Consider the following 26,060-nt stretch of genomic DNA (forward strand, 5'->3'; position numbering starts at 1 on the left):
CCTTACCCGACAAATGTTCGGCAAGTTCACTCGTTTCTTAGTCATGTAGGTTTCTAACGACTGTTTATCAAAGATTTTTTAAATATCATGGTGCCGATGTGTCAACTACTCCAAAAAGATGTTGAATTTGAGTTAACTCAACCATGCAAGGATGCTTTTGATTGTTTAAAGGATTTACTCACCTCCTCTCCAATAATCCAACCACCTAATTGGGATCTCCCATTTGAGATCATGTGTGGCGTGAGCAACATGGCTGTAGGGGCAGTATTGGGTTAAAAGGTGGATCGAGTACATCATGTCATCTACCATGCATCAAAAACCCTTGATAGTGCATAGAGAAACTACATCACAACAGAAAAAGAGTTGCTTGCTATTGTTTTTGCACTAGAAAAGTTTCGACAATACCTTTTTGGAACTAAAGTGATTATATATTCGGACCATGCAGCCATAAAGCACTTACTTACCAAGAAAGATTCAAAGTCGAGATTAATACGGTGGATGCTGCTTTTGCAAGAGTTCGATATTGAGATCGAAGATAAAAGTAGGAAGGAGAACCTGGTCGCCGATCATTTGAGTTGAATAGTTCAACCCGAAGATGCGACTTACATCCCTGACACATTCCCAGACGAGCACTTGTTTGCTATCCAAACACCACCATGGTATGCGGATATTGTCAATTATTTGGTCACAAATCAATTTCCCTCGGAGACTACACGTTGGCAAATGGACAAAATCAAGAAGGAGGTTAAGCGGTATGTATGGGATGAGCCTTACCTTTAGAAGTACTATGCAGACCAAATGATATGAAGGTGTGTTGAGCAAAAAGAGGTACAATCTATCCTTAACTTTTATCATTCCTATGCTTGTGGAGGTCATTTTGGACCCCAAAGGATAGTTAGAAAAGTCTTAGATAGTAGATTCCATTGGCCTACCATTTTTCACGACTCTTATGTGTTATGTGCACATTTTGATAAGTGCCAAAGATCCGGGTCCTTAAGCTCTAGGAATCAAATTCCCCTTACTACCATTTTAGTATGTGAGATCTTTGATGTATGGGGTATTGACTTTATGGGACCATTTTCACCCTCTTTTGGTTGTTCATATATCTTGTTGGCAGTTGACTATGTGTCCAAATGGGTGGAGACCAAAGCCAACCGTACTAATGATTCCAAAGTTGTGGTAGATTTTCTTAAGGCACATATTTTCTCTCGGTTTGGTACTCCAAAGGCTCTCATAAGTGATCGTGGGACTCATTTTTGCAACCGGATGCTTGAAACTATTCTGAAGAAATATGGGGTGACTAATAAAATCTCAACAGCCTATCACCCCCAAACCAATGGGCAAGCAGTGGTTTCAAATAAGCAAATCAAAAGCATTTTGGAGAAAATAGTCAATCTAAACCACAAGGACTCGAGTATAAGGTTGGGTGATGCTTTATGGGCATACCGCACTGCTTTCAAAATCCCCATTGGTATGTTCCCATACCGGCTTGTATTTGGAAAACCGTGTCGCCTTCCGGTTGAGCTCGAACACAAAGCTTTTTGGATTGTAAATAAATTCAAATTGAATGAAGATAAGGCTGGAAACAAAAGGAAGCTAGATATTCAAGAGTTAGAGGAGATCAGAGCTGATCCATATGAAAGTGACAAGATTTATAATGAGAGGACAAGGGTGTATCATGACAAAATGATCTCTCAGAAGACTTTTGCACAACGAAAAAAAGTTTCTTTAATAATAGAGGTTCAAGTTTATTTCATGGAAGTTAACATCAAGATGGGCTCGTCTTTTCATGGTCACAAAGGTATTAGACCATGGTGTGGTGCAAATCACAAGCCAACAAAGTGAAAAAACATTCAAAGCCAATGGACATCGATTGAAGCCATTTTACGAAGGATTCGATGTAAAGGATGAAGATATAGAAGTGGTTGGGAACCCCAAGTACCAAGATTGAAGCATATTTGAGGGCCATGTCGAGCCAACGACTTAAAACAAGGGTGGCTAACCGGGAGGCAACCCAGGGGTATTTCAGTCTTTTTCTTTAAAAACATTTCCATTTCTCTTAATTTTTTTGCTTTTTATGTTCCAAATGCATTTAAACATGTTTTTAAATCACCAAAGATCTCGGGATGCAAAACCATTTCGTTTGAATGAGAGGGATTGTTTTTTTTTTTTTTTGCGTTCAAAAAGTGGGAAGTGGCAAACAGAGTCGTACACAGCCTGTGTCAAATTTGCCTTATAATGCACATGGGTCGTGTTCATGAGAAGTTAACAAATTTTTTGGAGTTAGAGACGTACACGGCCTGTGTCCAATTTTCCTTATAATGAACACCGATCGTGTTCATGTGAGGCTAATACTTTCGGAGTCAAAGAGGTACACGACTCGTGTTCATTTGGCCTTATACTGAACACGGGTCGTGTTCTGCCATTCACATCAAATATTTCACCCAACACGAGCCATGTTCATTTGCACTATATCAACACGGGCCATGTTCGCGCATCAGACAACGTGGGTTTTTAAGTTTAAAATCTGGTTTTTCACTTCATTTACCCACAAACACTTCCCAAAACAGCCCCTTTCACCCAAGAAACCCCCAAGGTCCGATTTTTTACTTGCATCCCTTGATTTTTCCATGATTTTGGCTTGAATCTTTAAAAAGGTTTGAATTTCATCTTCTCCACTTCATCTCGTACATTTCACACACCAAATTCTTACACTTTCATGGTGGATTTGGGGGGGGGGGTTTACAAACCCTAGGTCCAAATTTTTTTAAAGATTTTGTGCTTAAATCTTCATGTAGGTAAGCTTGGGGAGGTTGAAAAAGAACTTTCTCACAAACAACAACGCATATCCACTCATAATCCGGTACAATCTCTCCAATTCTTCACTTGTGGTTTTTGTGTTCTTAAGGTCAAATTGCATGTATTTGTGGTTATTTTGGACTTGACAATAACTTGAAAATCATTCAAACTGATTTTCCCACGAATTTGTAGTGACCAAACTCGAGTTGACTACTTTTGACTCGTTGACCGATTGAGACTTTTTCCCAACAACCATTTCACATAAGTAAGTCGAACATTCTAAAATACCTAGACACACCAAGTTTTCGGCCCGCCGTCGTAGGTCCCCATCGCCTCCTCCTAGGCCCCTATCACCTCCACCCAATCTGGCACATGGTGGACTGGTTTGTTCCAGGCCAATTCAAGTTGCCAAACTTGAGGCCTTTCTCCAGCGCACTCATACCATTCATAAATTTGCGCATGTGCTATCTCTCTGTGAGTTTCACATCTATAAAGTCTACACTTTGTTCTGGAACATTGGATAACAAAGGTTGTTGAAGGTCCACGAGCTCAGTTACAAAGTCTTGACAACCGAGTTCTCATCTTCAGTCTATTTGGACCATGGTGTCCTGCATTTCCGGCTTATGAACCAAGATCATGCTTTGTCCTTAGACCAAATCAATGCCATAGTTGGGGCCCCCACAGAAAACACCTTTGGCCCCAATGACCAAATCCCACGATATAGTGATCTTACATGGTGGACTGACCATACGCATCAACAACCCTATGTCTCAAGTTCTTCTAAGGGCTCATATCTCATCCACCTTATGATGAAAGTAGCCCACATGATTATTGCTTTGCTTGTCATCCCTAGAGAACAAAGAAGCACCATTAGCACTCTTGAGCTCAAAATACTCTATGCAATGGCTCTCTTGGACGATAACCTCATTCCTCACTATGGATCACTCCTTTGCAACAAGCTCACCTGCCTTAGCACATCATGGTCCGGAAAAATCTATTGTGGAGGTATTGTCAGTTTGTTTGCTAAAAGTGCTCCAGTCCGGGCCCCATTTCCTGGAATTCACCAACCTTTACCCGACGACCCCTACCTTACCATGGTAGTACTCGAGAGCATAAGGATGTTTCGATGGAGGATAGGAGCCACAATTGGACCGTGGGCCAAAACCACGACCCAAGACTCCTCATCACTCTAGAAAACCGGAACATCCTTGCCCTCAGTCGGCCTACTAACTTCACTGATTGACAAATCACGCCATATCTTTTTCCCGTCTCCTTCTCCGAGGAGGAAGATGAAGAAGGTGGAGAAAGTGATGAGGATTATGAGAGTGACGGGGCGGCACCACAAAATTCTCCTCCCATGGGTGGTGTCAGCTCATCCCATCATGCTGGACAACCATCATATCACCAGCAATATATGGATCAATTCCAGTCGATCCATACCAGCCTTGACACTTACTATCAAGATGTCATGAACCTAACCCATAGTTTTTCCGCCTTCTCCACTCAATATGCTCGGGATCAAGAGCATCAGCCCAAGCATGAGGAGGACTTTTGGGTTTGGACCCATAATCCCAACTACTATCCTCCTCCTCCTCTGCAATATGTTGTTTTGCCCTCTTCGAGCATCGGGGACGGTGATTATCTTTCAGCTTGGAGAGGGGTAGAGTTGTACACTAGGTTCATTCGTCCATTATATTCATATTGTAGGTTCATTCGTGCATTATATTCATATTCATGCATAAAATAATAATAATAATAATAATAATAATAATAATAATAATAATAATAATAATAAAAATGAATTATAAAAAATTAATATATATATATATATATATATATATATATATATATTCTTTAGCACCTGCATTTTTAAATATAAAACCCAAAAATATTTTTCCTCTTTTCTTTAATTTCAAAGTTTTTGCATCCTATTTTAACATAATAATAATAATAATAATAATAATAATAATAATAATAATAATAATAATAATAATAATAATAATAATAATAATAATAATAATAGGAGATGATGACACTCTTTACATACAATAGCTCCATGAAGTGGGAAAACAATAAATCAAATGAAAAACAAAATACCCAAGGCGACCGGATAGTTACCAGAAGTGTAGAATCAACTGTCATAACTAGGGGACCCAAACACCGTAGTTCGAGATCCCAGCCATAGATAATAATAAAAAATGGCATACCGAAATGTTTTTGTGGGCGTTAATAACAGCTTTAGGATGATTTTCTTCTAAATGTTTAAAAAGAATCTTTATCGACAACTCTGGACCCACAGAACACGGACTTATTTGTTGACATGCGTTACCCTTGCGGTAACAGAGAGCTTAAGTATCAGATCCACACAGTCAAGAAAGAAGAATAGGTATAACTGTCATATCCAGTACCCAAATCAAAATTTTCAAGCACTTAACCAAAGAAACTTTCAGAAATCCAAAAGTTGTTTGAAGAATTCAAAGCTCAAAATGAAGATACAAATCCAAGTTCAATCAAAATCAAAAGTCATCTCAAAGTTAAATCTGGTGAATGAAGAAATGTGTGATATGATACTTGTGACTCTCAAAAAAGCGAAAGCATAGGAGCTGGACCCCTTCGGGTGGGCTCACTGTTTCAACGAAAGCTGATTCGCCATGATGGGTTCTTAAGGATGCGTCGATTCTCATTCTTGACCATCTAGTCTTAAGGACATGAGATCCCGAACTGTGTTATTTTTGCTCGCAAAATCTAATTAAGGTTTAAAGTTTAATAAAACTATGGTTTGGTTATTGGATTACACCATTCCGTGGTCTTCCTCACTTTAGGAGTCTGTAATATGTGGAAGGTAGCAGGATGGTCGCCTAGGTATTAATGATTGGAGCCCCATTGATATAAAGTTTGATCGTATATGTCCATATTTATGAAAATAAATAAAAAGATTACTTGTGTTTTAAAATTTTCTTTGGTTTATTTTTGTTCTTTAAGTATCTTTTGTACATATGTTTCCTTTTCATGGTTTTCATTGCATGCATTCATTATTAGCTTTTAGGATATTTCTATCCCCATTTGCTCTATGTTTCTTTTTTCCATCTAGAAACTGTCTTGTTTGTGCGGTTCTTGTTCTTTCTTGAGGACAAGAAATGTCTAAGCTTGGGGATATTTGTTAGGTGCAATTTGTGCACCTTTTGCACAGATTTTAGTCCCTTTTCATGCGTCTATTTAGTATAATTGTTCTTCCTTTTTCTTGGATTTCATCATATCCATGTTAGTCTCTAGAAAAACCTTATTTGCACACTTCCATGTCTTTTTCAAGTAAACCGGAGGTTGGGACGTGCTTTGGGAGGTGTCGGGATGCATTGGTGAAGATTTCGTGATAATCGGGCGAAGAGCGGAAAAGCTGAAAAATGAAGTTTGGAATTGGAGTTAGAGGAGTACACGGCCCGTGTTGGATTTACACTACAAGAGGAACACGGGTCGTGTTGACCAGAAAAGCGGTATGTTGACTACACTGAACACGACCCGTGTAGATTTGTTCTATAATGAACACGGGCCGTGTTCAACCCAAAAAACTGCCTTTTGACAGTTTTTCCTATTTTTCATATTACAGGAATTGGGTCATTTTTGGAGAGATACATGAAACCAGAGCACCATTGGTGAGGGAATTTCGAAGGTTTTTTTAAGGATTTGATCATTTAGCATTTGGAAACATTATTTCTCTAATTTGTAAGTTGTAATTGAACATCATTTCCATCTTTACAAATTGTGAATTTGTTATAGCCATGTGTGGCTAGAACCCTAGTTTCTCAAACTTCATGTTTTAACTTCTTGGTTGTGATTTCAATCATATGACTTGATGTTCGATTTTAATTTCTATCGAGTGAAATTGATTTTGCTACAGTTGAATGTTTGATTCTAATTGTGATTCTTATTGGCGATTTTGAATTACGGTTAGGTCTTTAAAGTTATTCATTTTGCAAAATACGTAATTGTTTTGTGAATTGGACTAAGTAACAAGCATTAAATTGATTCTCATTGAATGAATTTAGTGTAAATTATTTCACACACTTTTACACTCCCGAGCTTGTGAGGAGTATTGGGTGTTGTTGGGAACATTCACACAAAGCTTAATGCAATCTTTTAATCTAATTCTAAGAGCTTGTTTAGATTAGGTTAGTAAGGTTAGGGTTAATCAAAGAGCTTGTTTTGGTTAATTAATGTAGTGAATGGGGAGTGTTAAAGCTTGTTAACACTTCCAAGTACCAATTTAGATGGAATTGAGCGAATATCATGTTATCTTGGAATCGTATTGCTACGTTGTCATACATATAGTTAGAGTCCTTACAAATTCTGAATTTAATTCACTCGTTTAGTTGATTACTTGTGCCTTTAATTGATTTTTTAATCATTGCATTCTAAAACCCCCTTTTTAGTGTTGGTGAGCATAGTACCTTATGTAAAGAGGTATGGACTGATTATCCTGTGTCTCTGTGGATCGACCCTACTTTCTTTGTACTACCTTTTAGTGCAATATAGTTAGATTCTTTTGAAGTATATCGTACCCATTTATTTTTTGGGTTTGACATGCCTAACAATATTCTATTATAAAACTTAGTGTTTATGTTATTCTATTTTGAATTCTACATACATCTTAGTATTTTTATTGTTATTCTGTTATGAATTGTTTCATACAACTTATTCTTTAAGTTTTTGTTTTTTATATTTATAGGTTAAAAGGAACTCAAAGAAAGAAAAAATAATGAAGGCCAATAAAGAAACATAATTAACTTTTTTTTTCTTTAATTTGTATGTATACTTTATTTTTGTATAAGTTTATATTTTTATGTATGTTAATATTTTATTATGACTTTTGCCAATATAAAATTTTCTTTATATCATTACTCCATAAAGAATTCGTTATGTTGTTAACAAATTTTTTATGTACATTTTATTAGGAATATGCATAGTTTGATTAGAATTTATCAAGTGTACAATATATTTCATGATGAATATTAACTTGAAATTTAGGTTATAACATGAAATTTATATATTCAGAATTTTAAAATTTTTGAAATTTAAAATCTGATATTTTAATTTTCGAAAATTTTAGAATCCTTTAAATTTCTCTTATTTCTATAATTATCTAAAAATACAATTACTACTTTACACTTCCACATTATTAATCCAATGTTTAATAATAGCTTTTACTAATTACCAAAAATAATTTAACTAAAGAAATTAGTTGAGAATCGTTTTCACGTTCTTACTTCATTTTGTGTTTTTTATTTGAATCATCCCCTATATATATATATATATATATATATATATATATATATATATATATATATATATATATATATATATATATATATATATATATATATATATAGGGTAAAGTGAATATACCTAACAACCTTATATAAGCTTAGGTACCTAAACTCATCAAACTACATCATTTTGCATTAAATTTTCATTGCAATCATCCAAGGTTCTTAAATTTCATCCCTAAACTTGATTTACTTCAAAAAAATTTGAAAATTTATCATTATATTTCTTCTACATCTTTTCATTTGTAGCGGTAGGATATGAAGCCCATTAGGTGGTATTCGATAAAAAGATGTGATGTAAAAGAAATATATTGAAAAAAATCCAAAGATTTTGGAAGTAATCAAGTTATGGGGTTGAAGTTTAGGAACCTTAGGTAATTACAATGTAAATATGATACAAACCGATGTAGTATTATGGAGTTAGGTACGTAAGCATATATAAGGTTGTTAAGTATATTCACTTTACCCATATATATATATATATATATATATATATATATATATATATATATATATATATATATATATATATATATATATATATATATATATATATATAAGTTTATACGTAAACATAAATATTTTAAGAAAATGTTATTAAAAATAAATTTAATAACATGTTATTAAAAATGATATCAACACATCATTTATGTCACTAACAAAACTGTTTCATCATAGTAAATTGATTTTGTTGACAGGATTGGATGAGATACTTGAGATGAGCAAACAAGTTGGAATGCCTATATTACATCTACTTCACCAGTAGTTCCAAAGGTAATTTCTACGTAATTTAAAACATTATGGTTATCATTTATTTTTCTACATAATTATATTTTAAATAAAAAAAATTACGAAGGGGATGATTTGGTAATTAGTAGGTGCAAATGTTGGTGCTCTTGTAGTTGACGAAATTCTAGATGCAAATTATTATGACTCCAGATCAAGACTTTGATTTTAAGGAATACATATTTTAATTTTTTGATGGATGAAAGATAAGGAACATTAAGGTGGTACAGAATCAATAATTTCGAAATGAAAATCTTTTATTGTATTTTTTCAATTATATCGTTGTGTGTTTATTTCCTTTTCTATTAAGGCGTTATAGTTAAAAAATTGTACCTATTTACAACATTGTACTTTCACACTTTGTTAATGCAGAATTTTATGACAATTTTCAGGCTTGAGACTCTCCTACCATATTTACAACATCTCATTGTCACAACATGGTGACGTATCTGGTCCAGAACCTTCCTCGGTGTTTGCATGAAGACGTGAGGCACTCGTCTTTAAGATGTTTCCCACGACATGGAAGACAACATGTCAAGGCGTGGAACTTGATTTTTGGCAAGTATAAATATCGGCCATTAGGTCGAATACACGGGAGAGCTCCTGATTTCTTCAACCAAAAGCAACCAAAAACCTTTGGGAAACCCTTAAAAGGCCCGATTTCGATTGGAGAACAAAGAATAGAGAGATTAGAGTGAATATCAACTTTAATAATTCGGTTTGCTTATATTTTACAATGTTTAACTATGCTTACTCTTTGATTATATGCATTTTTGCTACAATCATGGGATAATACCCCTTTACATCTGTTTAAATTATATTAATCCTTTCACTATGTGTTGATTTCTTATTTTATAGATTTATGAAGTTGGTTTTAAGTTGTGTTTGATAGATCATCATCCTAATGTGTTAAAGTTCTAGCCTTTATTACTTGTCATTCAAGTTCTGTGTAATTGGATGATCATTCTTGTTCCATGAATTTGACTTCTAGTTGTTTATGATCAATAAATTATTAGATCTAGAGATAGAACATATCCTAGAGTTAGGTGATCAAAGTTAGGTGCTATAACTGTGCTAGAGAGCATTATTAACTTATAATATGTGCTTGATTTACCCTTCTTGGTCATAGATAGGGAAACCCTAGATCTTAAGATTCATAGTCTAAATAATCCTTAAAATCAATTTAGTGTTCTTTAATTGTTTGTCAATGTAATTTTAGTTCATAAAACTATATATGTGATATTACCATATTGATACATTTATTTTGGCATTATTTTAATACATTTAAGCAATATATTGGTAAAACACAAAGATATTTGGTACGTATTAAGTTAAATTGTATTTAGCAGCAAAAAAGGACACCCTTGAAGAAAAAGGACTGAAATAGAAAAAATTTGGATAGTTGGAGGACTAGAACTTAAACTAGGAGCTTAAGGAAGACAATATATGTAAGTCCACTATTTAGGATCCAACCAGTGATCAAACACACAATCAAGCAGTAATCAATGAGAAAAAGAAGGAGTAGAAGCAAAGAATGATCCAACAATGCACACGTCTATTAGAGCCACAAACGTCAGGTACACTTGGATACACACACATACGACGACTGTTCATTTGACACATCTGACACTATTTATAGAGGGCAACCAACCGCAAACATGTTCACGGCCGTATACATGTTCACGGCCGTGAACACCCTCACAGCCGCAAGCACACACAACACCCATTACATGACCAAACCGTATCAAGACCTATACAGATTGATGCCTAGCCCAAACCAACAAAATATGACCTAACAGTCTCCTCCTTGCTTTGAGCTAGCATAAATTTAGTCTTTCTCGATCAACAACACATCTAATCTTCCCATATCACCCATCCACATCTTTTTCTCGATAATCTCGACGATCATGCTTGTGAACTCCTTAGCGGCTTCCTCCATGATCTCCTGATCACATAAAATCTGATGTGCAGCCAAGGTGTGGATGTCCCTTTCACCAAACTGAAGCAAGTCCGTCTTATCAACGAGACGGAAGACACCATCTTTGAACTTGATTACAGCAATAGTTGTCACTTCATCGTAAACCCAGTACTATATATTATGTAGCAAACCATCACAAAAGTTCTTGACGATGGGAATCTTTTTCATCTGCTTCGTTGGAGGCCACATTGCATTCTTGAAGGACTTGTTGGTGATCGGGTCAAACACATCTTTGGCTTTCTTCAAGAAAGATTCAGCAATCTTCATCCCATCAAATCCTCTCCTCATTTGGTTCTCTAAAAAGAGTTTAAAATCAGTTGCATGAGGATCATTGGAAGGGTGGAAGAAAAATCGTTCTTGTCCTTGTAATGTTCCACATTATTACTTTTTTCTTTTCACCAGCTAACAATTGAGTTTATCATGAAAGCCCCATATATGAATCCCTGACCAGTCACCGTATTTGTCTTTGAACCTCTTCTTGTCGATCTCAGTCACTATAAGTTGAGGCTGGTCTCCACGAAGAATTTGGTCGGAGTTCTTCATGAAGAGCCACCTTCCCCTCTTTTGTGAATCGACTTATTTCCCAGCTCTTTTGATTGTAATTCCTGGATTGGCTTGCTCCGGTTCCTTTTCAAAACGGTCAACGACTCGTGTGGTTCTGAATGGAGGATGGTCATCAAGCTGATCAAAATGTGATGTATTGGTTGGGGCTGATTGAGAAGTTTGGATTGCATTTGGATCTTCGACTATGGTCTTGAACTTGTCACCAAATTCAACAATGAGCTTATTCTTTAAGTCGTAATATCCATCCATCAATGCTCCAAGGTTGACTTGAAGAGTAGAAATTTGTTTTGACTTTAATATGTTTTCTTCTTCAAGCTCGGAAACTCGAACATCGAGGTTTCCAATCAAAACATCTTTTTCAATGATTTTCTAGTTCAGTACCCAAATCTTTGCTCTAAGATCAGCAATCGATGGGTCTGCCCCCTACATTTCCTTCCCCTATAGATATTCCTTTTCCGCGAGGTGAAGGGTCTGAATCATGTTGGGCCAACAACCTGGAAAGCCTCTCAGATGCAGCGTCATGCGCAGGTCGTGGAGGAGAGCAACCCCCAGGAGCTGAAGAGCTCCCGGCTTCATGAGAAGATCATATAACACTTGGGCCTTCTTTAGTTGGTTGAGCTGGTATAGCAGATGTGGATACTGATTACTTTAGTGTAGCCCGTAGATTCTCATATATATCTCACTGCTCAATCTACCCGAGCGTTGTACTGTCAGACCAAATAGAACTATATAAGTCAATTACTTGTCAAGTCCTTTCATAGTCCATCTATACGGAGTCTGGTCCATTTAAATCTTTCGTGCCTACCAGTGCATCGAACACAGAGTCTAGACAGTTCAGCGTTGGTACCTTACACAAATTAACATTGCCTGTTATCACTTAGTTGATATCACTTACCAACACATCACCTACAGACATGGCTATCATGAGATACTATTTTTGGATTTTTGATATTTTCTGAAAAAAAAAAAACAGAAATAACACTATTTTAGGATTTTTGATTTTCTAATTGTTTTTGTTTTGTTTTTGTTTATTTCTACCCATAAATTTGTGCATAAGGGAGAATGGAAACTAAATGCACAAATTTAAACTACCTAAAACAAAGATCAGTCCTCAAAACGTAACATTTTTAGAAACCCCACCTGCACATTGAAACGAGCATTGTTAAACGGTTTTGTGAACAGATTTGCCACATTATTATCAGTGTGGATCTGCTCCAACCGAATGGGCGAGCGCTCATACAATCTCTGATAAAATGAACTTTGATGTCGATGTGCTTGATTTTAGAGTGTTGGACAAGATTTTTTTCTATTTGAACTGCAACATCATTTTCATAGAAGATAGGAGTTTCAAGAAAAATCACACTGTAATCCTACAGCTGATGTTGAATCCAAATGACTTGAGATACGAAGAAGAAGCAATGTATTCTACCTCTGCCATTGAGGTAGAAATAGTTTGTTGTTTCTTGCACTGTAAAGACACTAGACGGTCACCTAAAAATTAACATCCCCCAAAAGTTGATTTCGTATCAAGTTCACAACCTCCGTAATTGTTGTCATAAAATGCATTTAATTCAAAATTAGGATTCTTCGGGTACCAAAGACCCAAGTTACGGCTACCTTTGAGATACCTAAAGATCCTTTTAACAGTAATTAAGTGATAGAGTTTAGGATTAGCCTGATATCGTGCATATTGACAAACTGCGAACATGATGTCTGGTATGCTCGCAGTCAGATACATCAGGGAGCTGATCATCGATCTATACTCTGTTTGATCTACGGGTTCTCCATCAAGATTTGGAGTCAACAGGGGTCGTTCAGCCATCGGCATCAATGCAACTTTGGAGTCTTTGAACCTGAATCTCTCAAGCATGTGTTCAACATGTTTTCCTTGATTTAGAAGGATTCCGTTTGAATCTTGACAGACCTGCAAACCCAGAAACATGGTCATTTCCCCCAAGGAGCTCATCTTGAATCTCTTCTTCATAATGGTCTCAAACTCGATGCACAGCTTTTGACTCGTTGAACCGAAAATGATGTCATCGACATAGATCTAAACAAGAATTATGTCTCCATCCACATGCTTAATAAAGAGAGTCTTATCAATCGTGCCTCTGGTATAACCATGCTCAAGCAAATGATTTGTTAGGGTAGCATACCAGGCCCGAGGAGCCTGATGTAAATCATATAGAGCCTTGTCTAATTTGTAGACATGATTTGTAAACTTTGAGTTGACGAAACCAGGAGGTTGATCAACATAAATCTCTTCTTTCACTACTCCATATAGAAAGGGAGTCTTAACGTCCATCTAAGAAGCTGTGAACCCCATGTAAGAGGCATACGCCAGGAAGATACGAATAGCTTCAAGACACACTACATGAGCATACACTTCAGTGTAGTCAAGTCCTTCAATTTTCCAAAACCCAAGAACGACTAAACGTGCTTTGTTTCACACAATGACCCCAAAATGATCTCACTTGTTGCGGTACAACCAACGCGTGTCCAATTTTTTTTTTCCTTTGGGCAGCTCACCCAATTTCCACATCCCCAGTTTCTCAAACTAATTAAGTTCCTCGTGCATTGCATCCACCCAACTAGGCTCATTCAGTGCCATTTCGACGTTCTTTGGCTCGATCTGAGAGATGAAGCAAAAGTAGAGAAATGTGTTGACATCTCCACTCTGACTTCTCGTTTTGATTCTGTCGCCTAGTTGACCAATGAAGTTTTCGATCGGATGATCGTGTTGAAGTCTGGTTGGGATTTCATGGCTGATATAATTGAGAGTGACAGGAAAATTATTGATGTTCATAAGTCCATCATCTACTAATTCATCTGCCTCAGACAATCTTGAACCGTGAGAGGTGCTTGTCACGTACTCATTTACAATCGGCTCGGAAAAGAGAAGCTCCATGAAGGTTTGAGTAGCAATGGATGTATCTCTGGTCATGAATGCTCTTTTAGCAGGAGTGAGTAGAGTGGCTTCAGCATTAGGATTAACTCTTTGAGTAGGAGAATCTGAAGAAGTACTTGGAGTAGAGTCATCCACCCTAGGAGTCGTAGGAGGCACCATAGGGGGTCTGTACACACCATCTTACTCTTCATCTTCAATAACAACCTTAAGTGCCTGAGCAAGAACCTGACACATCATCTGAAAAAACATTAAATAATTTAAATAAAGAAGCGTAATCAAATAACCAGTCAGTACCGACTCGGGCATCTATCTCATTCTCCTCCAGCCAACGCACGTCAAAAGATTCAACAATCAGCTTAGTTTTCTTGTTGTAGACACGGTAAGCAGTGCGCGCAGCATATCCTACAAACTAACAATCATCAGCTTTCGAATTAATTTTAGGGTTGGATTCTAAGTGAACGAGGGTGCAATGACATCGAAAAATTCGGAAGTGAGCAATGGATACCTTGTGATTATATAAAATTTCATATGGGTCTTCATCTGGGCTTTATTGATCAGGACACGATTATGGACGTAGCAGGCAGTGTTGATCGCCTCTGCACAAAAGAAGACTGAAAGTTTAGAATTACATAGCATCGTTCTTGCAGCGTCCATTAGAGTATAATTGTGCAGTTCAGCAACACCATTTTGTTGAGGTGTACGAACAACACTTCACTAATGCATTATACCCTTTTCGACACAAAAATGATCCAGAATAACATTCTTGAATTTCGTACCATCATCCATTTTGAGCACCTTCACTTTCTTGTTTATTTGATTCTCAATCATCACCACAAACTTCTTGATCAGATCAGCAATTACGCTCTTGTTGGATAAAAAGAAAACCTAAGTGAACCTCGAGTAGTCATCTATCACAACCAAGCAATAGGAGTTTTTGTTGATTCTAAGAACGTTGACTGGACCAAATAAATCCATGTGAAACAATTAGAGAACTTTTCTGATTGAGTTGACTGCCTTTGGAAAATGAGGCTTGCGATGGTGTTTTCCTTGTGCGCATGCCACACGTTTTTCAAAAGTAATGAAGTTCTTGACAGGTAGGCCACACACTATCTTGTTCTTGTCAAGACAATTCAGGTTATTGGCGGTTGCATGACCTAGTCGACGGTGCCAAAGCATGGCATTGTGCTCAGAGACTTTAGCGAAGAGACATGTGACTTGCTCCGAGATATTATGATTCATGTCTATGATGTAATCATTTCCATACCGCTTTGATTCCACTAAGATCCAATCTTCCGAAATAATGATTTCAGGCTTTAAAATAAGGCATTCTTTATCGGTGAAGTGAGTTGAGTAGCCCTTGTTGCAGATTTGAGAGACATCAATAGCCTATGCTTCAACTCGGGAGCATAATTAACGTTCTAACAACTCAACACTCCATTGGTAACAGTTCCTCTTTATGTGATCTTTCCGCTTTCTCCTCCTGCGAAGGAAACATAACCCCTATTGAAATTTTGAATGTCATGCAGTTGAGATATGTTTCCTGTTATGTGCCTGGAACATCCACTGTCAACATACCAGGGTCTGACGACATTCCTCCGTAGCTATTCCTGCATGATACGTGAGAGATTAGTTAGATTTTGGAACCCAGGTCATTGATGATGGGTTTCGAGCAATAAATCAATCCTATGGTGTGCGTGCAAACCCTAATAGATTTTGGATCTAGTTTGTCTAATAAACATGCAATTGAATATCCAAAGCCACAAAACCCTAGATCTAATAAACTATAACTGAAATTAGGGTTTAGATCTTACCTTTTATTGTTATATAGCAATAACAATCAATCATTGGCTTCAGAAATCTTAGTGCCTCAAGTGTTGCACCTCTAATGGAGTCACAAACACCACTAAGCAACTTGGATGAAGAGAGAAGAAAGAAGAGCACCCAAAATTGTCTAGAAACCCTAAGGGAATCATTCACCACGTTTTTGGGGCTTAGGCGCTCCTTAAATAGGTAGGAAATTAGGGTTATCTAACAAGGAAACCCTAATTTGACTGCTTAAGCCCTAAGCAGCCCATAAACTCCTTCTTTAGAAGCCTTGGACGATTTCTAATGCGTTTCCCCATAGAATTCATCCACTCCACCTTCTATGGAGTCCATAAGCCCATCAATGTAATTATCTTATAATTACACAATAAGTCCCTTAATTTTAATTAATCTCTTTTAGCCATAAAATTAATTCTTAATTAATTCTTGACTAATATTAATTAAACATTATGACTTCTCATTTAATATATTATTTTTATAATGTATTAATAAATCATAATTAAACATTTCCCTCCTTAATTCATCCTACATATTGCTATGGTGAAGGCAACCCAAAAGGACCATGCTCATAATCGGGTCAAGTACATACCAAAATAGTTATGAACTTAGACACTAATCCAAAAAGTGACACATTGGATTTTCCCTTTTTAGCAACAAAAATTTCTTTTTCACTTTTTGATTTTGATTTATCACCAGATGCACAAGCAAAAGATTGTGATGATTGGATATTTAAGTTCATGGGCACCTATTGGTATTTAGGTTTAGAAAAATTGATAGGTGATTTTGAAACATTTTTCTTTTGTTGTGATCGTTTGAGTTTCTGTCTGATATTAGTCAAAGACCCACACGAAGACTTTTACGAACCTGATCATGGCTTAGCCGCGTTCGGTTTCGTGAAAGTACGTATTATGCTTTCATGAAAAACCTGTTTATCCTTTTTAAACTCAGCCCGTTTCTTTTCATTATTGACATTCCAATCATCATCACGAGAATGAGGTCTCGAGAATTTTTTTCACCAGAGATCTTCCTCGTGACTCACTCTCTCTTCTGTGCACATGAAAAGGAACAAATGCTCGATTTAAACAATTACGAGCAATATGTCCAGCAGTTCCACAGTTAAAACAAGTTTGTTTCTTAGCATGAAAACTAGTACCACTTTTCTCTGGTTTATTGCTCTTATTTACTCCCTTACTCTTCCCATACGTGCATGTGCAAGACTCAGATGGTGTGACAGGGGTCAGTTGAGTGGATGTGCTTGTGACATGAACATTAGATTTAGCATCACCACTTTTAACAAAAATAACTAGATCAACAGACTTTGACACATAGTCATCACAAATCAAAACATCAGTTTTAGAAACAAAAGATGCATTGTTTGAAATAGAAACATCAGACACACTATTATTATCAGACACGCTCTTCTTTGCTGCATGCTTGCCCTGACCTAAAGATGGATCTTCATAGGAAGTAGAAACGTTAGTATCTTTTTCCATAGCACTATTTTCTGTCACGGGTACAACAGGTTTGAGATACTGAAGAAATTCCGCTTTGTCCATCTCTTCCTGGGTCATAGGGGTAGCTGTGTAATTGTGATTAAAAGGAAGAGGGACACACTCATACCCTAGACCTACTTGTTTCTTATCTTTCCATCTCAATTGTTTTTCAATCATGGTCTCAACTATTTCACTTGACTCATCAGACTTTTTAAAGTTAAAATCAACATTTTCAAAACGAATTTTCAATGTGTCGAGTTCCTCATTCACTGTGGCATGTTGTTTCTTAATGAAATTATAGTTTTCACACTTGTTACTGTATTCTTCCTGCAATTTCCTAAAGTCATTAGTCTTGGCCTCTAATTGTTCTTTTAGTGGTTTTCGGCCCTTCCTAAGGTTATACCCCTCGTATTTCAGGTCCTCGTTCTCTCTACGCAGTAATTCAATCTGTTCACACAAGAATTTAACAGTATCAATACAAGTTTGAGAACATGAATTTTGACTGGCCTCTTTCTTTTCAGATTCAGGGGTAGTAGACACCATGAAAACAAATTGTAATTCCATCATCTCTGGCTCTAGATCTTCTTCAGCTTTTGCCTTTGGGATGTCACTAATCTGGTCCAAGCGGGCATTTTCAGGTCCAGAAATGTTTAGGGACTGAATTTGATCCTCCCAGTCAAATGACCGAGCCACCACTGCTAGATTTACAGTTTCGTTTTTGGTAGTAGCTCCCTTGTTGTTTCCCACCAGTACCATCATCCTTTCACTGTTCACTCTTCGATCAGGTTTAGGACAGTCACGAGCAAAGTCACCATGCTCATGACAATTAAAGCATTGCAACTTTCCCTTGTTGTAACCAACTTTCTTCTCTGCATTCATTCCCTAATTGTTCTTTCATGTTCTCTTAGCAAATTGCTTGGCCCTGAACACTGCCATAGCGATTTGCCAATTGATATCCATCTCCTCTACGTCCTGTAGATGAATTTGATCTAAATCAACAAAAGAAATCTATGGTGCCAATTCACCAACCACAAAGGCATTATAACAGTTTACTAACCCAGAAGCTAAAGCCAAGTTCTCTTCAGCTTCCATGGGAGCAGAGGCTGCAGCAAGGGCTTTTGAGGAGGAGGCTGCATATGGATAAGTCACTGATGGAGGAACAACCTAAGATGGTGTTTGTGGAACAACAAAGGCTTTATTTTGTGGAGCAGGTGTGGTAAAGGATGAAAAAGCATTGTTAGAGGAAATCCCTAGGTTTGTAGTAGAATAAGAATTCACATGGTTGATTTCTCTTTGTTTGTCATCAAGATCACATGCTTTGATAATTACCATCGTTTCCGCAAGACTAAGTCGATTGAGATCTTTTGTCTTCTTGATGACTGCGACATTCATGTCCTAAGACTTGGGAAGAGAGTTAAGCAGCTTCTTGTTGATTTCTAATTTTGGGACTGAGATCCCGGTTGAACTCATCTCAGTAGTAAGTGTGATAAAGCGTTGGAGTTGATCTTCCAAAGTTTCTCGAAGAATGTGATTGAACATATTGAACTTTTGCCGTAGCATGTCCTGACAGCTTTGCTTCATATCCTCATTTCCATCATATACTTTGAATAAAGCTTCCTACAAGGCTTTTGCTGAATCGTATTCATGGAAACCCTGGGCAATCTCCTGAGATAATGCCATTGTAAGTGTAGCCAGATCCTTCTCTTGTTCCTCAATTTTCTCAAAGTCTTCATTAGTGTAGTTTGCAAAGTCTTTGTCAAAAATGGTTCTGTTCTCCAGAGTGGTAGTGATTCTGACAGGACCTTTCAGAATACTGCGCCAAATCTTGAAGTCCTTCATATTGATGTACTTTTCCATTCAGTATTTCCATTCCAGGAAACCTTCTGCTGACAGAAGACGTGGTATTCTGGTAGTGGTTCTCATAATCAAGTCCAATTCCTGATAAACTGTTAAGTTTTGTGCTTCCATTTTTTTTATTTTCCAAGTTCTCTTAATTGATTTGAAAAACAAGACTTGAAATGAAAATGTGACCGGAAATGAAAAGAGGTTCTATAACAAAGAGAGGTTCACGGCCGTACACAAGAAATGATTCACGGTCAGTTCACGGTTTACAGTCAACGAACAGTTCATGTTCAACGAGTGATTCACAGTCCAAAGGTTGACAATCAATGAATTGTTCACTTCCAATGAATGGTTCACGGTCAAATGAGAAGATCATAGTCAATGTATATGAATGGTTCACGGTCGTACAGCGAGTTCACGACCTTAAATAATTCAACAAGTGAAACTGTAAACACCCATATTACGATGAAAACATATTATTTTGAGCTGATTTTGATTCCTTTGGCCTTGAACTTCACAATCCAATGCAGATAACCCAACAACCACTTGAACAAACACGAAAATGAAGAAGATCTCCAACCATAAACACCACTTGAATGAGTTTGACACTGGATTTTCTTTGATACCAATTGTAAGTCCATAGAATAGGATCCAACCAGTGATCAAACACACAATAAAGTAGTAATCAATGAGCAAAAAAAGGAGTAGAAGCAAAGAATGATCCAACAATGCACACGTCTATTGGAGTCGCAAACGTCAGGTACACTTGGATACACACACATACGACAATTGTTAATCTGACACATCTGGCACTATTTATAGGGGTAACCAACCACAAACATGTTCACGGTCGTACAAATGTTCACGGCCATGAACACCCTCACAACCGTAAACACACACAACACCTATTACATGACAAAAACCTATCTAGACATATACAGATTGATGCCTAGCCCAAACCAAAAAAAATGACATAACAATATCTAGCTTTATACAATTCCCACAACATGGACAACATTTCACCACGTGATATTCAGAAGATTCTCAATTTGTACATGAAGATGAATCTCACACCGTGACACAACACCTTTCACGTCATGACTACATGTCCTTAAAAGATTCCTATACGGCAAAGTACATTTTCCTTGGTGCATACGGGATATACGATATTCTCATGTTGTGACACCATTATGTTCGCGACATGAAGACCGATTTTATAGAAACTTTAAATATCAAACATTATATCGACACTCGGCTTACTTTTATACTATAAACTGACTAGGTTCACTGCCTATAAGTGCATTAGTTAGTTGAGTTTTGTTAGGTTATAAATTTCAAACTTTTAGGTATATTATTGTGACATCCCCATTTTCACGGCCAGAAAAGACCGATTTTGTTTATGCTTTATAAAAATCAGAGCTCTTCTTTTAATAAAAATGTTGCGGAATTTGTTCCTAGAAAAACATGATAAATACGTTATTAAAACATTTTCGAAGAAACGTACTTTATTCATTTTAAAACGTTTGGGATGTCATCGTTAATACAGGAACATAAGTATAAACATAACTTACATTTATTTACACTAGTGATCTACATCTCTTTAAATCTCTCAGTGTAAAGTGACTTCGTATCAACACCTGTGATATAAATAATCTGAGTGGGTCAGGTTGGGAAACCTGGTGAGTACATAGGGTTTTCAACCCACAATAATATAATTATTATATTTAAACAATCAAACAATCAACCCAATTACCCATCCCCATTATCTTCTTTAGTCTTAAGGATCTACCCTAAGAGTCAACTATTCCTCGTTTATTTGTTCCTAAGGATCATCCTAAGGAATCGACACGAAGTCCATCATTACCAAGGCTTATAGAATATATCTGGTGAACACGTAGTCCGAAACATCTGGTAAACACTTAGTTCAAAAGTAACTAGTGAACACACTTAGTTCAAAATACCTAGTGAACACACTCAGTTCAAAGATACGTAGTGAACACACTCAGTTCAAAAATACCTAATGAGCACCTAGTTCAAAAATACCTACATGTTACGAACCTGCTATCGTTCCATTGGACCGTCTAGTATCGTCCATAGTCGCCATCTATACTCCACTAGATGACTGGATCACTAACAACACTGATGTCTCCCATCGTGTTATCACAAAACAACTATTTCATCTACCCATGTTTTACCCAACACATATTGTAGATATAAAATACATATACAGTTTAAATCATTTAAAACATGTATAAAAATCTTTCACCCAGCATAGACAGCAAGTATTCAGACAATATGCACACACAGCACGTAATTTATATTAAAATACTTCATATCTATGTGTAAGATGAAAGGGAACTATGCACTCACAACACGTAAATTATATAATAAATACTTCATATCTATGTGTAAGATGAAAGGGACCATGCACTCACCTGAGAAGGTGGTGACTCGGTACTCGGACAGCGCTTAGTTTACTTTAAAATAATTTCCTTAGACGAAACCTAGTATTATCACCAATAGATTTCAGTCTATTATTCACCGAGACTAATTAATAGTCTAGCTATTATTACTATTATATAAGCGTTAAAAAAATACTTATATAACCCATAATAATAGCCCAAGTATTTATTATATGTTCTTAATAACGTTAATATAATTAAATAAAAACTATACTAAAAATAGCGTAGGCGTAGCTCACTTACAGCGAGTTTCATACAAAACCAGGCTTTGCTTGGAGTAGCGTTTCCGAGCCGAAAGCTCTTCTTCTCGGAGCCGTCGACCACTCCGGGGCTTCCGCCTCGTGCTAGGGAGGTTCCCTAGGCTTTTCGGGGGATTTCGGGGCTAGAGAGAGGTTCTAGAGAGAGAGTAAAGAGAAGAAAGAATGGGAAAGGTGTGAAGAAAATGAGGGTGGGAGAGGTGATATTTATAGGGTGAAAATGGCTGAACTTGGTGCCACATGTCACCATCTAGTGGCAAGACTTGGGGAGAAAGCAATGACCAAGATTGTGCTACATCACCCATTTTCGCACAACACACTTCCGACTTCTAAAATCCGTAACTTTCACATACGACCTCCGTTTTTGACGTTCTTTATATCCACGCATAGGTAAAAATATTATCTACAACTTTCATTTTGACTCCATCGGCTAATTATCGACCGATCTTAAATTTAACAGTACGAGGCGTTTAGACAGTTAAATGGCCGCGAAGAATTCGTAACTCCTTCATACGGACTCCGTTTTCGTCTGTCTTTTTACCGTTAAGTTCCTATTAATGAGATCTTCAACTCTCATTTAGGTCGCATAAGCCAAAAACCGCTCGAACTAAAATTCGAGTTTCGGGCTGTACACTGCTAAGCTGAATCTTAGAAAAATCATAACTTCTTCATACGAAGTCAGATTTGGGCGTTCTTTTTATGGATTTTCTCGGTTTAACATATTCTACGACTTTCGTTTAGATCACTAAGGCTAAATCTCGCTCTATCGTAAATTCAGTTTTTACGATTCCCGGTGTTGTGCCGGTTCCGTCGCGAAACTTCGACGAGTCATAATTTCTTCGTTATAACTCGGATTTCGGCGTTCTTTATATGTACGAACACCTTGTGACATATAATACAACTTGGTTCAAATTGTTTATTCTAAATAATATTTTGTCGAAAAGTCATTTTCGACCCCTATTATCTCTAAATTGATTAGCCCGGATCTACGGGCGTTACAATTGTGCACATCAAGTTGTTGGCGTAGTTGTTGGGGAACAACTTATTAACTTATTATAATCTTTTAAATTAGTTGCTTAAGGCTGATAGATCCTTTTTGTGGGGTAAAACCACAAAAAGATAATTTTTTGTTAGAATTAGTCTTTCTATTTTCCAAGTTTTCATGATGTTACAGTCCCTATATGACGACGTGAGAACTACATTTTTCAGTTTTTTAGTTTTTTTCATTTTTAGTTCGTTTTTACATTTTCTTTTGTTTTGTTTTAGTAATCTATAACTAGGGGATCAAATTTTCCGATCGCGCCACCACCCAAAGATCCAGAATCTACATTCCACAAAAAAGAAAGATAAAAAGGTCAACGAATCGAGTGACAGTCTTCAATTGAACAAATTTGAAAGCTTTGAGAAGACTCCCAACAAGAAGGGCACCAGGTATGAGCCAATAAAATAGATTGATACAGAAGAAGAAGTCAAAAGCTAAGTAGAAGAGATGGGTGACATTAGAAAAATAAGGATGGAGGAATTCAAAAGCTGGATTCATAATGACGAAGGGTCAGGCCTTGTTCCACCAGCAATTCCCGCTGCAACAAGCTTTGAGCTTAAAGGGCATATCCTCTCAATGTTTAAAGATATTACATTTTCTTGGAAGTAACATGAAGGCTCCTTTAGATACATTGACGATGTGTTGGACATTGATAACTACTTCAATGTCCCAAATGTTTCATGAGATGCAGTGATACTAAGGATGCTTCCAGTGACATTTACAGGAGCTGCTAAAGTTTGGTTAAAGTCACTTGCACCAAGAATGATCACAACCTTGACCAATATTCTTAATACATTCATTGAAAAATTCAACCCTCCTTCAAAGATAGCCAAACTCAAAAAGAAAATAGCTAATTTCCAACAAAACAATGGTGAATCTTTATATGAATCTTGGGAGAGATACAAGGGAATGCTAAGGAATTTTCCCCAACATGACCTTAATATGCAACAAGAAGTTTTAATCTTCTATGATGGGATAAACATGACTAAGAGACAACTCCTTGATTCTCAAGGACTCCTAACAAAAAACGATCCAACTACAATCAAGGGTTAACTAAAGAGTTTGCAAAACATTCTTACAAGAGGTAAAGTAAATAGAGATAGAGGAAACGAGAACTTAGCTGCGAGAATGGTGATCCATATGGCCAATCATTCAGAATTGTTATAATTAATGGAAGAAGAGTTACGAACATGGGAGAAGACAAAACCATAAGAATCTGTCAAGCTTAACAAGCCTAGAGCCTCAACTCCAATGGGTTTTGAAGTTTTTTTCCTTTACCACACCGCAAGCTTAAGTCGAGGAGGAAATTAAAGATAAAGAACTTAGTCACAGTGATGAGGAAGAAGAACAACAAGATAGAAAGGGAATCACACTTGATAAGATGGAAGTAGATAAAAAAAAAGAACAAGGTCACTTAAAAATCTCGAGGAGTGAAGCTCAAACAATAAGCAAATGATAACCTGAGGAAGAAGGAAATATCGAAGAAAGCTTATAGAAGATGGGTTGCGGCTTACATGAGGAAACAACTCGAGATAAAGGAGAATAGGGAGATCTATCTCCCAACTGGCATAATAGGATATAACCTAGGCCGAAGCTATATACATCCTTCTTAACTCAAACCAGTCATATACTGAAACAGGTAGATACTGGACCAGGTATATACTGGACCAATCATATACTGAATCAAGTATATGCTGGACCGGGTATATTCTAAATATGTTATCTATCGAACCAGTCATATGCCGAACTATATGAAATAATCAACAAAGTATGAGAATACATCTCAAAAGTATAATAGTACATAGGAACTCACCTAAAACAACCTTTACAAGGATGCTAGACGGATGGGCCCTTAAGGACATGAAACAAAACTGCTAAACGGCTAACATGTACATACAGGTTTACCTTCGAGGGTACAGCCATTAATGCAATATGATGGCAGACATGCTAGGTATAGTAAGATTTTATAGAGATTGAACCACATGATACTAAGGCTTTACGGTTCTTTTATGAGAAAATAGGACGAACCATGATTTGGCTGATCATGGTGACCGAACCATAAGCTACTAAGGCTTTATGATTCTTTTATGAGAAGATAGGTTGAAACATTATTTGGCGGTTCATGGTGACCGAACCCTAAGCTACTAAGGCTTTTTAGTTGTACGAGAATATAGATCGAAGCATAATTTGGTGGATCGTGATGACCGAACCATAAACTACTAATGCTTTATGGTTCTTTATATATGTATATATATATATATATATATATATATATATATATATATATATATATATATATATATATGAAAAAAATGTAGTTATAGTTTTATCGATCGAAGATTAGAATATTGTATTCAAAGTCATAAACAATTTACATACAAAATATGATTATCACCTTAAGACTATTTGTACGTTTCTCAGTCGAATATCAAAAGTGATGCATACAATGGATGATTTAGAAATGGAATTTGCGGAGTTTTCGCATGTTCCATGTTCGTGGCAATCCAACTCTCTCCATGTTTTCTAGAACGTATAAGCCGTTACTTCTAGTTTCTACCACTCGATATGGTCCTTCCCAATTTGTACATAAATTCAAGATGTGCTCTTGTCTTCTAGTATCTCTCTGTCAATGTTTTGTGTGACAACCAGAAATTTCCATTTGTACGAACATTAGCTATTCAATAGAAGCTAGTCCAGTTTCAGTGATTTTTAGACTTGTCCGAACAAGTTTGCGTACTTTAGGGTTTACGTTTCTGGACATACCAGGAGAGTGGATGCTCATGT

General features: G+C 36.6%; 1 non-coding gene across 1 annotated transcript; it reads right to left on the reverse strand.

Moving 5' to 3' along the window:
- Positions 1–24,107: 24,107 nt before the first annotated feature.
- LOC145013411 (small nucleolar RNA R71) lies at positions 24,108–24,214 on the reverse strand. The gene has a single exon (XR_013664972.1). It is a non-coding gene; the product is annotated as a small nucleolar RNA R71 (small nucleolar RNA).
- Positions 24,215–26,060: the final 1,846 nt, after the last annotated feature.

Source organism: Lactuca saligna, chromosome 8 (assembly GCF_052625555.1).
Source record: "Lactuca saligna cultivar CGN05327 chromosome 8, ASM5262555v1, whole genome shotgun sequence".
Lineage (NCBI taxonomy): Eukaryota > Viridiplantae > Streptophyta > Magnoliopsida > Asterales > Asteraceae > Lactuca > Lactuca saligna.